Below are 11,637 nucleotides of genomic sequence, written 5' to 3'. Positions count from 1 at the left end.
CATAAACAGTTTAAAGAATCTATACGAGTTTTCTCTTCAAAGCTGTGTCTTATATTTTTCAGAAACAAATTTGTGTTAATTCCCCTTTCAGTGACTATTACAATCAAGAAAAAGTCAAATTTGCAAGTTTCATGCGCATAACTGCTTTCACTTCGATGTTGCTTACGGTCCTGATTACAGGTCATGTGACCGAAGGAGAGAATGTCACCCTTTGGCTTGCTTCCTGTCGACACAGAGATTGCTTATAATAATTATCATTATCTCTCAGATGCATCTCTTGTGTCAGGGTATGTTCGAAGCGATATCATAATTGTGTGTTTCTGTTTTCAACTGTACAAAATCAGACAGTAGGTGAGTTAAAGTTTAGAGTCACCATGGAAATATTTCAGTCATTGTGTACATTTGATGTTTGCCCTTGAAACCAGGGATTCCTTGTCTATTATGAAAGCACAACTATTTTACAACAACTGAAAGGGCAAGATCAGTCAAAAACTAATTTGCCCATAACGGAACCCTGAGATGACGACAAAAAGGTCTGCGCGCTTATTGATTATTTTTGCAAGCTTGCCGATGCCACTCAACATGTTCTGCCACTTTTGTTCCTATCCAATTCTTCCACATCATAGCCCCACTAAATAGTTCCTGCGTTAAAACGATGTTCTTGTCAAGGCTCCCAAGACACCGGCCGACGGTATAACGTTACCCGTTATGATGCCAAGTCAGTTTGAGTTGTTGCAGTCACAATATCTACGGTGATTCTGAATGTCACTGAATGGTCCTTTGCTACACGCAAATGGCGCCTGTATTACCGATAAAAACAGATGAGCCATACAAAGTGTATGGAACTTTGAACATACGACTACAGTCGATTTTCCGATACCAAAAGGAACATCCGGTAAAATCAGCCCGTTGGAGAAACCAGATCAATGTGGATTTCAATGTGTGACCTGATGTACTGTGTCGCCGTGCCCCGACGGCGTGGCTGGTGTGTCTGGTATAAAAGAAAACTACTGAAAGGCGGTCTTGCTGCACAAGAATAACTATTCATTCATTAATTCCCTATACTGGGCTAGAGCAATGAAGATGTTACCATATGTTTGTTTTTATCGGACCCTCACAGTAGTAGTCTTTAATATAGAGACTTGTTTTCGTACATATAAATATAAAAATATCATAATATTGCTTTGTTGAAAATATCAGCAATGGTTACATAGCAACAGCTGTGAACATATGCATTGGCATACAATCTTTAAAAAGACGACAATGCGACCTGCCACTTCAATAAAGACCAATCTAATTGTAGAACGTCAACGCATGAGAACAATCAGTCTCGGCCACCCGCCGAAACAGACTCCACTCAGCCTAAAGGGCGGGCGAACTGGCAGAGAAACTTACATCAATGGACCACTGAAAGTCAGTGCAAATCAGGACTTCTATTTTCTGAATAGTTTATTGATTAAGTAGGTACACTGCGCGGACACCTATAAAAAGACAGATTGAAGACACGTACTTCACAGAAGACTTAACTTCAGGAAGAAAGAAATGTCAGAGATGATAAATGTCACTCAACAATTGTGAACAAGCTCAATGCTCTAATTCATTTTGGATTATTATGTAGTCTACATGAACATGAAGTGGAGTAGAGATCCAGTGATCAATGGACCAGCAGTCGTTTTCCGTCCCAGGGATATGTATCTTGATTTGCTCAGCGGTAGACATTTTGATCCAAGTTTGCAGTCTCAAATTATAATAAAAGTATTTCCCAGTTCATGTTATGGCTTTGCCAAGGTGATTTTGTTACTTAGCCACAGAAAAAACAATCAAAAGAGACTTTCACCGATTGTAATATATTATTGCTATTAATACAATTTTACGATACCTCTGAAGATTAGAAAATAAGAACTTGAAAGCAAAATTTACTTTGTTCACAAAATATTAGTTTGTTCCCAATTTGCCTGATTAAAATCGCTGAATTTAGAATATGATCAAACAAGAACATTCTTCAGAGAAGACGTCTCCGACTGTCAAACTGCAAAAATTCAAATAATTTGCACAATTTACATTTGTCTTTTGTCAACAATTATTACTAATTCGGATTGGCGTTTAAAGGGGGGATTAAAGTAAAAGTTTAATGTTTGATGTTTACAGAATGTTGGGAAAAAAGACATCCATGCTGCACAACCAAAGGTGAGAGGAGGAATTCGAGGAACGGCAGAATATGAGATGTTTGAAGATGAAGGAAACCATGTGTATTCATTCCAGGTTCTCGTTCATTCTGCTCAGAAATAGCCATCTGGCAGTCTGCACACTTAACACCAAATCATCGGATCTCCTTGTCTCGACCACAATGATAACAAAATTGTGTAGCGCCTCAACAGGAACCTACATTGTACGTGGCCACCGAAACTATTGACTTTTGTTGAGTTGAAAAACCCTTCTCCTCTCTCTAAATCTATCTAACGGATGCAAAATCTACGTCCGACAGGGTATGCACTGATGTAATGTTACCTGGTATAACTGGTATGGTCGCAGTGTATGCTGAAGCGTTTTTGGGTAGAGAGTGTGCGAGCAGAAAGATTTACTTCAAGATCAACTATACCTTAACGGCGACTGCGTTCTTATTTTGACAGGGATAGGCAGTGTATAACTTAACAATATATCCCATATGGACAGGCTTGATAACACTCGTTGTATGTTTAAGTGTGGGTCTCAGAAACGAACAAGTCGAGCGGTTTTGAGACAATGTTGCTACGTTATTTAATGTAATATTTTGAATCAAGATGTCGACATTAATGAATATTATAGCTACAAGGTTGCCACGTAATTGAACATAAAGCTTCAAGCAATACAATCGTGAAAGGTTGACAATGTCTATGCATAATTGTAAAACACAAGATGTAAAAAAAACATTACACTTTTTGCAAAGCTATTTCATTGACTGACGTAGCACTGGTAAGGGATCACAACTAGTGCCAGCCACTTCATTGAAGGTCCCCTCTGGGTCAGCGGAATTGAGTTACGAAAGAATTAACTAGCCATAAACAGCATGTTTACCGCATCGACTTCGTGCTAGGTGTAAATCAACGCCTGACTTAGGGTGGCCCAGTCGTCTCAGGCTCCACGATTCGCTGTGCAGAGTTGCATGCCGTGCCACAATCTGTATGATCGTGAGTCGGAATCCCGGTTCGACCAGACTGTGTTTCTTGTTTATCAGCACCATACCCGGCACGTGGCGAACATCATTTCGGGCTTTCCTTCTACATGAAGCTTACACGCCGTCATGTAGCTGAGATACTGCTTAGTGTTAAGCCAAACTCACTTACTCAATCACTTGAATCAACATAATGTTATTTCCTAAGAACTGTTGACTTGAGTGAACGATGCAGCAGTGAGAACTTTAATTTGATGATGATGATGATGTACGTTGATTATGATGAGTGAGTGAATGAGTTAGGTTTTACGTTGCTTTTAGCAATATTCCAGCAATATCACGGCGGGGGGAACCAGAAATGGGCTTCACACAATATTCCCATTAAAGGAATCGAACCCGGGTCTTGGGCCTGACGAGCGAACGCTTTAACCACTAGGCTACCCGACCGCCCCGTCTTTTTGACTACGCAAAGTCTCCTCAATGAATCTGATTTATAAGACAGCTGCTTCCATCATCCAGCGAGGAGTCAGGGTGGCCAGGTCGTCTACGGAAGAGTTGCGTCCCTTGGGCACTCTCGAAACCTATGTTTGTGGGTTCGAATCCCGGTTTGCACAGATTATGTTTCTAAGTTTGTCAGCACCATACCCGACCTCGTGGGTTTCACCAAAGTGGTAAACGTCTGAGACCCGCATCAACTTCGGCTATCCTCCCACATTTAGCTGACACGCCTTGAGATATGACTAGAATATTGTCCAAAACGGCGTTAAACTAAATTCACTCACTCATGATCGAACAGAAAATAATCAGAACGTAAAGTGTATCTGAAGGTAAGCTATTTAAAATGGCATAGAGGATTAATTATAGGATAAGCCACTCGTGGAAAATATGTCACTAGTGAAATTAATGTTTTCATTTCCGAGCTTTAGCTGACATCTTTTCGGTAATTACTGGTACCGAGTGGGTTAATCTATTTGTTACCGACAACCATAATAAGGACATTTTCAAGAAAAAGTAAAAATAATGTCGTCGATCAAGAATCAGCTGTTTTGCATCAATCAGTGTGTGACACTGTCCTCGCTCCAATCGCATTACTCATTTAACATGTTGTTACGCGTTTAACGTAAACATATAGTTCTGTTAAAAAACTTTAAGGATCACATTGTTGTTATATTTATGTTTGATTTACACAGCGAACACAGTTTTTTTTATATCAAGGCTTGTTTTGAGCAAGATTTCGTCATAGAGAGACAGCCGCCTTCATGCATGGACATGCATTTCATATAGAGAAAAGCTGTCAATTGTTTCATGTGTCATTCGACAAAAATCCCAAACCTGTAAGAACAACATAGAAGAAATGGACAGACGTCATGTTTGTCAGAGAAAAGTTACGAAAAGTAGGTAAGCTTTGAAAAGTAAGATTGCTGTCACAGTGTCGGTATGAATGACCCGACTTGACCCAGATATGAGACAGCCGAAACTAGGAACGACAACAGAACCGGTGTTACAACAAGTTCTGTTGACTACTCAGTGCCAGAATCCATGAGCATTGTCTCCTTGGGACCTGTAGATGACTGTCGACAGAGGAGTAATCCGAGTCATTAGAAATGGTAAAATTGAAAGCCCCTCGATGTATGGACCCCGGGAACGTGCCCCATGTGCAGGGGATGGAGATTGTGTGTGATTTGAGACAAGTGTGACTGATGGGAAATATGGCACTGTGCAGGTTGATGGGGAATGGGTTTATCTGGGATTTTAGGAGGATTTGTCAAACACGCTTGTGGAGTGGACATAGAAGTTAACAGGTGTTTATTGATACTTTTTTTATGTTGTGATTCGTTAATTGTCAAATAGATGTTGACAGACTGGACGTTCTTATGACCAGAAACTTGCATGATCTGATTCGCTCGGACACCGTTGTCCTATAAAATTTGGATCATTCTTTTGTCTGTGGACGGTCCATCCCTGTATGCCATGGTCTTCATAGGGGAGCCAGTGTTTACCCCGAACTGTGTGTTGGGTGCAAGATAAAATGGACTGTCGAAAGTGGCTCGGGTGGTCATCCATATACAACTTGTCAAAAGCCAACGGACAACCTTCGTCTCCAGCTTGAGCCCACGCCTTAGGTGCCAAGTCACGGGATTGATCATCCTGTCGTGTTTTTGACTGACGTGCCAAATCCTGTAAATATTCCTTTATATCGGAATCTGTTTTGCGTATGACGTCGCCCCACTGCGTGCGTCGGTTTGCGTTGCCGATCTCAGTCCACAGTAGATTGTATTGTTCTACCATAATGTGTTTAACACAACACAACAAGTGCAATAGATCCCGCAAGCAGATCTTTGTAATCACGTCGCTTAAGGTAACGCTCTATGCTACCCTTGATCCCTTTCAAATGAAACTGTTCGTATTCTGAACCATCTTATTTGCGTGCCGAAATGAAACAAATGCAAAGAATAATTGTTTATTTCACAGAGGCGAATTTCTGTCACCGTTCTTGTGTCATTTAAACTTTCCTGTATAAATTTATGAACTATATTCATGTCAAGTTTAGGTTTTTGCATTTTGTTTTTTCATTTTCATTGGCAGTTAAGAACATATCGATGTCGTCATCGTTCACAAGGCAAACCTGTCTGCATTCTGTCCGAGTTTGGATTCGGGGCTGGGGTCGAAAAAGTCGTCAAACAGCAAGTCCTCTTGCACAGACGCTGGCAAACCCGGACATAGTGGTGTTGATCTTGGCGCACTGGGACACTCGCAATCTGAATCTATGAACTACAACCTGGCCATGTGCATTTTTAACAACAAAGACATTAAATGTGTTCAGGGGTTGAATAATACGAATTACTACGTCATTTACTTAGACAGATGTCAAATGACCAGCCTTGTTTCTTTGCCACGTTGTTTTTAATGTGAAATCATGTTGTTGATATATTATTTGTTGTTTGTGTCATTGGTTGTTTGTGCATCATTCGTTGGTCGTGTATCATTGGTTGTTTGTGCATCAATGTTTGGTTGAGCACTATTGGTTTGTCGTGTATCATTCGTTGGTCGTGTGTCATTAGTTGTGTGTTCTTCATTGGTTGGCTGTGCATCATTCGTTGTTCATGTATCATTGGTTATTTGTGCATCATTGGTTGGCTCTGCATCATTGGTTATTTGTGCATCATTGGTTGGCTGTGCATCATTCGTTGTTCATGTATCATTGGTTATTTGTGCATCATTGGTTGGCTCTGCATCATTGGTTATTTGTGCATCATTGGTTGGTTATGCATCATTCGTTGGTCGTCCATCATTGGTTGGTTGTGCATCATTGGTTGTTTGTGCATCATTGGTTGGTTATGCATCATTCGTTGGTCGTCCATCATTGGTTGGTTGTGCATCATTGGTTGTTTGTGCATCACTGGTTGGTTGTGTATCATTGGTTGTTAATGCATCATTGGTTGGTTGTGTATCATTGGTTGTCAGTGCATCATTGGTTTGTTGTGCGTCATTAGTTGCGTGTGCATCATTGGTTGGTTATGCATCTTTTGTTGGTTGAGCTTTATTGGTTTGTTGCGCATCATTGGTTGCTTGTGCATAATTAGTTGTGCATCATTGGTTGGTTATGCATCCTTTGTTGGTTGAGCATCATTGGTTGGTTGCGCATCATTGGTTGGCTGTGTTTAACAGACACATAACACACAATTATTTGGATGTAACAGAAGCTGTAGCATATTGCACTGAATAAATCCTGTTACAGGAAGGTCCGAGTGAGTTAATGTTTTACACCACATATTTCAAGCCATATACCGTCAGCCTGTAAATTGTCTTTTCAGGGCTAGGTAAACAATTAGTCGCAATCCATATGGTTGGACAAGCTGACACACATCACCCATGCCAGTTCCCACATCGTAATCAGCATTTGCTCTTCAGTCGGCTCCTCCTACAAGCGGAAGCTACCTGGTCTGACCCAGTTCATGTTCCAGGAGATCTAAGAAGCAGCGGAAGCTTCTTTGTATTTCTGGAGGTGAGCTCTGTGATTTCAAAGTAACCTTCTATACATGTGAAGGAGCAAAACCATATATGCACTCATACACCAAGTTTCAAAAGGGCATAGCACTCGTCACCATTGACACTGTCGCATAGAGGACATCCAAACACATCACCAAAATAGAAACAAAGAAAACGCTTTGGTGCAAGCACTGTATTGCAGTACACAAAATAATTTAACAGCTTCTTTGTTCTTTTTTTGGGTAGTTTTCTTGCTCCTAACATTGTTGTTATGTTCAAAAGGGGCTCCCTAGTGCTCAATTGATACATCCTGCTAATTATTCAATAATTGTTATTAGTTCAGCTAATATTATTTAGTAGCTTTGGCCCGTCTACAAACATGTTGTTGTCTTGCCAGTTATGTCACTTTGACCTTTTCTTCGGCGGCAAGCTTCACTTTAAACACCACTGTGCAAACTACATTTGTGTAATAAGAAGTGCGAAAGTAAATATTTATCTTTCCAACCATTATGACCTTGTGATTGCCAAATCTCTGTGCCAGTGATTTATTAAAAATACATTTCTTTGGTTTGTATTCAATGTTACTCATCTAATTATACTTTTAGAGTTTGCATTTATAACCATACACGTTAAACTAATTGCGTGTAGCAGGACCGAAATGTATGTTTTATGTGTGAGTTAGGAGATTGATTATATGTCTGTGGCATTAGCAATTAGTTATTATTATATAAAGTCAGTTTTAAAAAAGAGCATAAAAAGGCAAATTATTTTATATCCATGACACTTCATTGATAACAGCATTTTATATGCAGATCTTGGCAGCAGATTGGAATCCTTCAGGAAATGCGAACTACGGTCTAAACAATGTATGAACGTAACAATCATCATGCGTCCATGTATTATCTGTCATGTGACGACTGAATATGTCGTCGTTGGTGTAGAGATTACTTTTGTAATCTTGCTGGGATGATTGTTTGAGACAGGAGATATTTTCGGTCCTTGCATAGCAAAATACTTCGTATGCCCTGAACTGGGAGTCAGATATTTGTTATTTTTACACAACAGGTTTTTCCAATCCAACGAAAACATGATCAGACTCAGTTATACGCCGGGATGGCTTGTAAAAGTAAAAAAGTTGTAATTATGATATCATGAAAGGATCAGTGAAAATCAGGGATGACATCAGATGTTTTTGCGAAAAGGGTAAGCATTCCCTAAGAGAAGCACACACCACTCCCACCACAATTTGCATAAAAAGTAAGTGTTTGTTTGTTGCTTGACGCTGCACAAATCCCAACGCAAAATTATGATTCCAGTATTTTCTGAAACATTTGTGTGTACGGCATCAATGCCAAGCCCCACCTGGTTCCATTGTTAAACCTGTGTGATCATGTGTACCGGGCGGTATGCTGACATGGGGAGCGCGCTGCGTTCTATCGGAAACACATCGATTTGAAAAGTACGTGAAGCTGCGATAATGATACTGTCACATAAGGAGTTATCTTTATGACACAACAATTACGACTGACGTTATCACACACAGGGGAGCGGCAACAGAGATCAGTGTTTGATAATTACAAATATATTTCGTCGTTTGTAACAGAGTTGACAGGTAACAAAACAATGGACTGATATGTCATTGTAGGCTATCACCTTCCAGGTCATTAGACTTACGTGGAGCACTTATACATATATATATATATATATATATATATATATATATATATATATATATATATATATATATATATATATTCTCAAATCGGATATAGAAGAAGAAGAAGAAGAAGAAGAAGAAGAAGAAGAAGAAGAAAATTGTTTTATTAAAGTGTCACATGCTGCAGTACTAAATATATGGACATATAAACATTTCATTAAAAAACAGCACCCGGCCAGTTGGCCTACGAGACACTAATTACATAATGGTACATTTAAAATATATAAAAAAAGAAAGGAAAAAATTAGTTGCAACTTTGTATATTACTACACCCACACCCACACCCACACCCACACCCACACCCACACCCACACCGATACACCAACACCCACAACGATACACCCACACACACATCCCCATTAAAATCCCGCTCAAAGCATTCAAACAGGTAAGCATACAAACAGGTAAGCATACAGGACGCTCACAGCAATCTCATACAGGACACTCACAGCAGTCTCATACAAAACACTCACAGCAGTCTCATTCAGAACACTCACAACAATTTCATACAGAACACTCACAACAATCTCATTCAGAACACTTGCAGCAATCTCATACAAAACACTCACGGCAAATTCATACATGTCATACATCTATACACATATGCGTCCATATACACACAACTTAATTCATCAATCGTGTATACTAACCCACATGTATAACCAGCATACATACTAACATACCAACCTACATACATACCTATATCCATCAAATATAAATCAATCCGTATTATACATACACAGGTCCATCCATACCTATGTCCGTTCAAACACACCTCAATCCAAATATACTAACACACATACAACCATACATCCATACCTATATCCATCCATACACATATCGATCCATATATACATACACACATACAACCATACCTATATCCATCCATTCACACCTCAGTCCATACATACATACACACATACAACCATGCAAGTGTCGTACTGAATACAGTATGAACATACATTAAATACAACAGATGATATAAATGAGAGGATATACACGTGAATTATGAGTGCAAAATGCATCCTTCTTTATTGCAATGTTTCAGTAATTTTCGTGAGAGATGGACACAGGTGTTTCGACGACAGAATTTAAGAATAGCATCATATAACAAAAAGATTATCAGGTTTGTTGGATGGTAAATGTCCTGTACATGTATTAGGAAAACACATCAGATTAAGCGAGGATATTATTCCATTCGAAACACAAAAGCGTGATAACCTCTATGAATCATGTATGCAAATTGCATGATACATTATCTTTCCGGGATTAAACTTGTTTTGAATGAGACGGATTTCATTCCGTATATCAATTGTTTTTCACCTGACAGAAGACACAGTAATACTCCTACTAATGAATTTATTATCAAGTAGGAACATATTTGCTTCAGCTCCAGCTCCTGTGTTGGGGGCCATTAGCATGGAGAAGACATTTCCAGCAGCGAACTACAGCATTTGAAATTGAAAATTGAAAAGTTTGAGAAATGTAAGCTCCTACAAAATGGATAGCACAAATATGCATTTATATAGGAAACAGGCGCGCAAAATTACATTACAAATAACTGACTAATACTATCCCGTAACATTAACTTCATAAATATATAGTAATGCAAATCAATTTCTGTTGCAGTTGTAGGATCGATGTGAGCCAGTTTATGCATGACAACACAAGTTGTAGTTTCATGTTCTTCCAGCGACTATAATGTTTAAGCACAACAAAGGCAAATTGATATTTACTCCTGGTCATTCTAATTGATTAGGTCAGCAGCTTAATTGATATCACAGTGTACCTAATGCAGTCTGCTGTTTACCCAGAAAGGCTAAATATGTACTGAGCCTTTCAAGGTAATTGCCTGTCTCAAGTATGTTGTCAGTGGGGCTGGCTGGGCAACACATCAATCGGCTGTAGTCAACACGATGTTTGTATTCCAGTCAGTCAACAAACTCTCACCCTTGCGAACACTGCGTTATTCTGCCACTATGCCCTCCACACAACAAAACACCTCTTTCACCGTTTCACTGTTGTGGCGCATGTAATGAGCAAACAGACTTGATGCGCTAATCTATCATCCTTTACCTAATTTGACGAGATTTGTACGTTTTAACAGCTTTGAAGTTATGATTCGATACCCTGTAGTGCAAAGTTATGACAACAATATTTTTGTTAGTGAAATATCATTTAATTCATCGATTCCTCGATGAATTAAGGCGTATTCAGGGTAGAGTACATACTGTCTGAAATATTTTCATTTATGTGCATGGGTTTACGCATTCTGAAATTCAGATGTTGATGCAACAATCATTTGATGACGCCTAACTATTAATGTTGAGGACACAGGTGACAATTGCGTTGAAAGATATTTCGTTTGAAATAGAAAGTTTCAGTAGGATTACAACGTTGATGGAGTATTATCGCTTTCATAATGGCGTTTATGGATGCAAAAACACGTGGTATGGTGCTTGAAATGTACTTCCCCTTCATAACAGCTGCCTGACATTGAAATGTGAAGCACCCCTTGGATGTTCAGCGCTGTGTGAGGAAGCTGTTGTACATTATCAAATAAGCTTTAAGCTCTGTGTGAGAGAAATATGTTGTATATTATCCAATAATCGTTCAGCGTGAGTGAGAGGAAGAGTGAGTGAGTTTGATTTTACGCCACTTTTAGCAATATTGCAGCACGGCAGGGGACACTAGAAACTGGCTTCACACATTGTACCGATGTCGGGAATCGAACCCGGGTCTTCGGCGCACGGCCGCCCCATGAGAGAGAGATGTTGTA

The sequence above is a fragment of the Haliotis rufescens genome, unplaced genomic scaffold (genome assembly GCF_023055435.1).
Source record: "Haliotis rufescens isolate VD_foot unplaced genomic scaffold, xgHalRufe1.0.p SCAF_31, whole genome shotgun sequence".
In the NCBI taxonomy this organism is placed as follows: domain Eukaryota; kingdom Metazoa; phylum Mollusca; class Gastropoda; order Lepetellida; family Haliotidae; genus Haliotis; species Haliotis rufescens.
The sequence above is the reverse complement of the archived record's forward strand: the minus strand, read 5'-3'. Positions refer to the sequence as shown.